Raw genomic sequence first — 7,754 nt, 5'->3', positions numbered from 1 at the left:
AAAAGAAAACAAATTTAATGGTTGCTCAAATTTGATTTCCAATAATCTATTTTCCTCACAAACACATAGACCAGTAGAATATAATAGAAAGCACAGAAATAAGTCCAAACTTACATGATCAACTAACTTTTGACAAGGGCAATAAGATGTCACAATGGGTAAAAAATAGTCTTTTCAATACATCGTGCTGGGAAAACTGCATTTCCACATGCAAACTAGTGAGACTGGATCCATTTATTATACTAAACACAAAAAAAGTTAAAATGTACAAAAGACCTAAATGTAACACCTGAAACCATAAAATATTTAGAAGAGAACACAGAGAAAAATTCCTGTCAGTAGCCTTGGAAATGATTTGATTTTTTTTCTTTTTTTTGGTAAAGCTCAGGCTACATATGCATATTAGTCCATTCTCACACTGCTATGAAGAAATATACATAACTGGGTAATCTATAATGGAAAGAGGTTTGATTGACTCAAAGTTGCACAGGGCGGGGGAGACCTCAAGAAATATACAATCATGGCAGAAGGGAAAGCAACATGTCCTCCTTCACTTGGCAGCAGGAAAAAGAAGTGCTGAAAAATTGGGGAAAAGCCCCTTAAAAAATATCAGATCTCGTGTGAACTCATTCACTATCATGAAAACATCATGGGGGTAACCTCCCCCATGATTCAATTACCTCCCACATGGTCCATCCCATGATGTGTGGGGATTATGGGAGCTAAAATTCAAGATGGGATTTGGGTGGGGACACAGCCAAACCATACTAATAAGCAACATTATAAAAATAAAACATCAAACTAAAAATCTTCTTCAGAGCAAAGGAAACAACAAAATAAAACGGAAGCCAGGGATTTGGAAAACATTTGCAAACCATGTATCTGAAAAAGGATTAATACCTAAAATTTATAAAGAATTCATACAACTCAGAAAGACAAGTACCTAATTAAAAAATGGGCAAAGAATCTAAAGAGATATTTCTCCAGAAAATACAAAAAGGGCCACCAAGTATATAAAATGGTGCTCAATATTGTTAATCATCAATTGTTAATGCAATCAAAACAACTATGTGATATCACCTCAAACTCTTTAGGATCAAAATGTCAAGAGATAAGAAACATTGGCAAAGGTACGAGGAAAAAAGCCCCGCTGTGTACTGTTGGTGGGAATGTAAATTATTATAGACATAATGAAAAACAGAATGGAATTTTTTTCTTTTCTTTTAATTTTAAAATAGGACTATCAGATTATACTGCCCCACTACTAGTTATATATCCAAAGAAAATGGTATCAACATATCAAAAAATATTTGCACTCCCATGTTAATTGCAACATAATTCACATTAGCTATGATATAGAATCAACATTATTGTTCGTTAATAAATGAATAAATAAAATGTGGTATATTTAATCAACTGAATATGATTCAATCTTTTTTTAAAAAAGGAAATCTTATACTTTGTGATACGTAGTGAATCTTAAAGACATTATGTTAAGTAAAATAAACCAGGCACAGAAAGACAAAGACAACATGATCTCATTTATATTTGGAATCCAAATATGTCAAACTCATAGAAGTAAATAATAGATTAATGGTGCCCAAGGGCTGGGAATGGGGGGGGCGCAGATGGGTGTTGGTGAGATGTCAATCAAAGGACAAAAATTTCAGTTAGCTAAAAGGAATAAGTTCAAGAGATACATTGTACAACATGGGTCTGTGGTTGATAACAATGTCTTGAATTCTTGAAAATTGTTAAGAAAGAGATTTTAAGTGTTCTCACTTCCAAAAAATGATAAGTACATGAGGTAATGAATACGTTAATTGGCTATATGTAACAATTTCATAATGTAAACACACTAGAAAACATGGTGCACATGGTGTGTGTATATATATATCTATATAATTTTGTCAATTAAAAAATAAATGTTTATAAATAAATAAGAAAAAACACAAAAATCACATAAAATACATTAAACATTGCAATGTTTGGAATTATCATAGCTACCTCACTACACACATTAAACTCCTCCTTTTTAAGAGACCACATGAAATTTATTTCAAAAGAACATTGGCGATTTAAACCAAGCACATTTATAAAACTAGGACAATTAGTAGAGGGGAGATAACAATACACTTTTGGAAGATAGAAAGCAGATGGAAAGGTGGTAACTGATAATTCAGAGAAAAGTACCTCAGCCTATGGTTCTTACGGTATCTCAACATGTGAGATAAAAGCCTTTCTGTGCTTTAGAAACCCAAAATTCCCAAGTCTCAAAAATCCTGAGATACATATTTGGGAAAAGGTAAATTTTAGGAATTTAAAATCATCCTTGAAAATGTAAAAACAGTTTAGAATGGTGCTAAAGACTTACAGTGCTATAGGAAGATTTCAAGCAAGTAAAGATGGGACAAACATAAAATGGCTCATTTGGGGGGTGGCAAAATTTCTTTCAAAGAGCCATTTTATTTATTTTTCCACAGATAGGTTTGGAGAAAAAAGAAGATAAAACCTTGCACTTGGAGCTGAGACTGGAGAAATATATAATAAATAAATATATACTATAATGTGAAGTTAAGTCACTTGACAAAAATCAGGATCCATTTTTCTTTTCAGTTTTGACTTCATATTTGTATTTACTTCATATATGCCGATGCTCTGTGGTTAGGAACATACACATTTAAGATTGTGACCAGGTTCCAGTTCTGGGGCTCAGGGGAGGCTCAGCTGCCTCCTGGGATGTGTTCTTCCAGGCTCTTGGTCCCTCACTCACCCAAGAATGGGAGAGAGGACCCTGCTGGGCAAGGTGCACTCCTAAGTAAATATCGGACCCCAAAGAGTTATGCAGAAAGTGATTTATTTAGACAGAGAGAGAGAAAAAGGAGAAATAATAAATAGAGGGAACAACTCTCCCTATATTCTATATATGAGGTCATGAGAGGGGATTCAGACATGTAGTCCGCCCAGATTTGGGGGATGGAGACTTTTAACCTGGGAGAAATTCCCACCCCATCAATTTTCCCATCCTATGAAAACAGTTCCTTTAAACTTCCGCTGGAGTGATTGATCTGTGATTATTTTCCCACGCGAGCCACTGTCAAAGACCTCTAAATCCCTGGATGGAAACGTGGGTGGAGGTATGGAGCTGGGAAGTTCCTACCTTTGAAACTACGCCCCCTTGTGGACCTGCGAAGATAATACATTCCCTTGAGATTGTCATGTTTTCTTAATAAATTTACACCATTTATATTTTGGAATATTTCTCCTTATCTCTAGAAATAGTATTTTATCTGAAGCCTACTTCAGGCTTTGTTTTTCCATGAAATATCATTTTCCAACCTTCTAACATGTTTAAAACAGCCTTTCTTTATTTGGTACAAATACAGCCCCTCTTCTACAGCATGACTTTCCTCAATTGTTTCTCATGTCCTGCCAATTATTAGAATGTTTCTCCATCCTAGCTGGTGGACACACAAAATGATTTCTAGCCCTGTGGAAGCTTCAGTAAGTTTGCTGTGTGCTTCAAGGAGTGTCTTTCCATTATCTGGGGGAGATTCCTTACATAGGCATACATCACTGCTTAGCTGGATTCAAGAGAATGCCTAAGCTCATTCCTGAGCTGTCACTCTCTGTATAAGCTTCCTCTTCTTAGTACCCGCCCAGCAGTCTAGCCATCTTTGCCTTCCTGAACTTAATGCCCTTATCTGTACATTTAAGCAGAACACTGTACCTCTTAGGTTCTCCCTACTTGTTCTGAAGCCTGGGCATGACTTTGAACTTACTCTGTTTTTCTTCTCTCAGGTATCATATGTGCTACCTAATGTTCATTGTCTTAAAATAAATTGTTTTACATTTTTGGAGGGGAGAGTTCCAGTTGTTTATAGCAGGAGGGTGAATTTCATAAAAAATCCTTCTTGGAAGAAGTAGCTACCCAATTATTTCTTAAAACATGAACAGATAGTAACAGATCAACATTTATATGAAGAAAATCAGCAACTAGGAAGAAAAGAGGGAGACAAATATATTTCAAGACTTAAGGATAAAAGAAGTAAATCAAGGCACAATAGATAATATTTAAGAAATTACTAATTGATTTTTTCAGTGATATTGGAGGTGATACTACATACAAAAACATAAAGAGAGAATGTCGTGAAAACAAAATAGAGACTATAAATATCTGGGAAATTAAAACTATGATTTTCAATACAAACTAATGTCAAAGGGGAGTAGCACTAAAGGAAATTCTCTAAAAATACGAAAGTATGTAAAATAGAGAAAAAATAAGAAGCAGAAAGTTCTGTAGTGAAACACAAGTGCATTTGTGCTGCAATGAGAAAGATCGTAACTAGAAAATATAAGACAACGATGACAGAATGTTGTGGAAGAGTCATGAACAAAAAACAAAGTAAGTTAAGATAAAACATGATTAACAATTGCTGAAGTGAAAATAAAAAGAACCAAATTGTACATGACACTATGAATAACTCAAAAATGATGACTTTGCATTTTGAAAGCAAATATGATCCTAAAATGCTAATTAGCTTCATATTTAGGTATTTACAAAATCAAAATCACTAAAAAAATATTATGCATCAATTTACAGAAAAAATGCTTACAATAAATGAATTCACATTCATATGTCCATAATAGATATGGTACAGCTGAGAATAGTTAATAAGGAAAAGAAGGCAAATGTTAGAACAATGTACAGTCCTCCCTTGGTATCCCTAGGAGATTGGTTTCAGGACTCAGGACTCCTAAGACCCATGGATGCTCAAATTCCTTATATAAAATGACACAGTATTTGCATATAGCCTATATAAATTCTCCCATATATGTTAAATCATCTTTAGATTACTTATAATACCTACTACAATATAAATGCATGTAAATAGCATACTGTATTTTTTATCTGTATTTTTTACTGTGCTGGTATTTTTTGTGTTTTTTAAAAAATATTTTTGCTCAGTGGTTGGTTGAACTCAGGGATGCAGAAACCATAGATACAGAGGGTCAAATGTACACACAAATTATTATATCTTGTAGTGAGCAGTCAAGAAATTGAGACTGATACAGGAAATGCTGAAATTAACTTGAAAACAGTTTTATTTTCTTTAGTTTTTTGCAGAGTTAGATTTCATTTTTTAAATTTTTATTGTTGATCAACACAGCTTTGTTGCATGAATTTTTATTTTAAAAAATATTGAAATATTCTCTGCCTTGATTAGTGATTTTAATAGCTTCATTGAGGCATAATAGATATACCAAAAATCTGCATATATTTAATGTGTACAACTTGATGAGTTTGGACACATGCATACACCCATGAAATCATCACCACAGTCAAGGATATAAACATATCCATCACCTCCAAAAGTTCCCTCAGGCTTGTTTTCTTGATTGCTGTTGTGGTTCTGCTTTTAGAGTGTGTGTGTCTCTGTGTGTGTGTGTGTGTGTGTGTGTATGTGTGTGTGTGTTAAGAACACAACATGTGATCTACATTTGACAAATTATTTAAGTTCGCAATACAGCATTGTTAACTTTAGATACTATGTTGTATGGAAGATCTCTAGTACTTTTTCATCTTGCATAAAAGAAACTTCATACCCATTGAACAACAGCTCTCCATTTCTTTCTCTCAGTTCCTGGAAACCACCAATGTACTCTCTGCTTATATGAGTTTGATTACATTAGGTGTCTCATATAAATAAATTTATAAGTCAGCTTTTTGAGAATTAGAAATATTAAGATTAACAAAAGTATTATTTCCCAAATTCTTCTAGCTACTCTCACATGCTAGACTGATTTTCCATTATAGGCATATTTCATTATATGCAGGTGCTATGGTCTATAAATTCACAAACAACACTGAATTAACAAATACTGAACCCTTACTCCTGGAAGAGATAAAAGCTTAGATTTCTGTGATTCTCTGGTCACAACATTTTTACCAAGCAATCAACACATAGCCTAGTTTCATGCGTATTTCTATTTAAAGACAAGTTATTTAATCTATGTTAAAATACAGATTCAATTACATGAGCTCACAGCCAGCAGCACTATATACCTTACACCTGAACAAAGTTGGCTAACTCACATATTTTCTTCCTAAGACATATCAGCATTTTTTCCCTTAGAAAAACGAAACAGCACTTCAGCATTATCTTTAGGAGACATTTAAATAGTGAAATCGCCAACAAAAAGGACAAAGCTGTGAAAAATATGGAACCAATTAGACCACGAAAGGGCCATCTCTTTACAGCATAGAGTTGAAACCAACAGAGCTGTGGCTTAATTTTAGCTGTGACCTGCACACAATATGAATCAAACTTTTGCCATTCACCACTTGCCCACAAATGTCCATACAAGAACTGCTAGTATTAATTTTTAGGTGACAAATAAATTTTATCCAGTGGGCAAATTTGCATGGAATCCATTAATAATGAGGATCAAATGATATTAAAAATTAAGAAAAAGAAAACTAGGTCTTAAATTTATAGAGTATGAATGTAAAAATGAACAAAGAATGGTTTGCATAGGGGATTTCATTCTCAAATTGGGGATAAATAGCAAAAAAGAAGAAAACATTTGATTAAGGTTTTCTCTTTTTTTAAGACAGGGTCTTGCTCCAGGCTGCAGTGCCATGGTACAATCTTGGCTCACTGCAGCCTCCGCCCCCTGGGTTCAATAAATTCTCATGCCTCAGCCTCCCAAGCAGCTGAGAGTACAGGCATGTTCTACCATGCCAGGCTAATTTTTTTTTTATTATTTGTAGAGATACGGTTTCATCATGTTGGCCAAGCTAGTCTTGACTCCTGGCCTCAAGTGATCCTCGTGTTTGGGCTTCCTGAAGGGGTGGGATTGTAAGTCTGGGCCACCATACCTGGCCCTGATTTATAATTTTGATTAGGGTAAATAAGATACTTTCCTTCTGTTTGAAGGAATTGCTCATAAACTACAGATAGCATCCTCTCAAATATTGAGTTTTACCTAACAGAAGAGTACATGCTTACTTCCTTTTCATAATAAGAACATGTATCTCTCCATATAAAACTGAAAATATTTCATTTTAAAAAGATATCTAAAGGTGTAACTTATTTCATTAAGCATATGATACCACATAACTGAGTGAGGCATGAGGCCAGTGATGGGCAAGATGAACTAACAACTATTGGTGCAGTATGTGGAAATTGACATTAATGGGAAAAATTTGGTACATAAAACTTTACTGACAAAATTGGTACCTGTGTTATTTTACATTCAAAAAGTACTTAACAATTCTATGAAACAGTTGCTGCTCAATTAGAACTCAATTATATGTTAAATGAACTAAATGCCATTTCATTTGCACAGAGGAATCTTTAATAATGATTAATGGAAATGTAATCAAATATGAGTTGAGACTCCAATGTGTTTCACAATAGAATATGAATGAGTTATGTTGGTACTAACTAGATCTATTATCTGTATCATGACGCTGATGAGGTCAAGTTTGAGGGTCTAATCCTTATACAGCACATCAAACAAAAAGACTATTATGTAGAGTAACAGATGGCACCTTACAATCAGATCTTCACCTTATAAATGTACCCATTTGGCCTCAATAGAACAAAATGATTTTGAATAAAGGAAATCACTCAAATAGGCTAAAAATATCTTAGACAATAGTTTTGTTTTGGAATGCAAAAAGTAATAATTGAAAGGACTTATTAACACATAAGTTCTTAAGACTCATACGTTCAAAGAGTTACATT

This window comes from Sapajus apella, unplaced genomic scaffold, assembly GCF_009761245.1.
Source record: "Sapajus apella isolate SASKATOON/1434 unplaced genomic scaffold, GSC_monkey_1.0 scaffold9, whole genome shotgun sequence".
NCBI classification, from domain to species: domain Eukaryota; kingdom Metazoa; phylum Chordata; class Mammalia; order Primates; family Cebidae; genus Sapajus; species Sapajus apella.
This window is presented reverse-complemented; position numbering follows the sequence as displayed.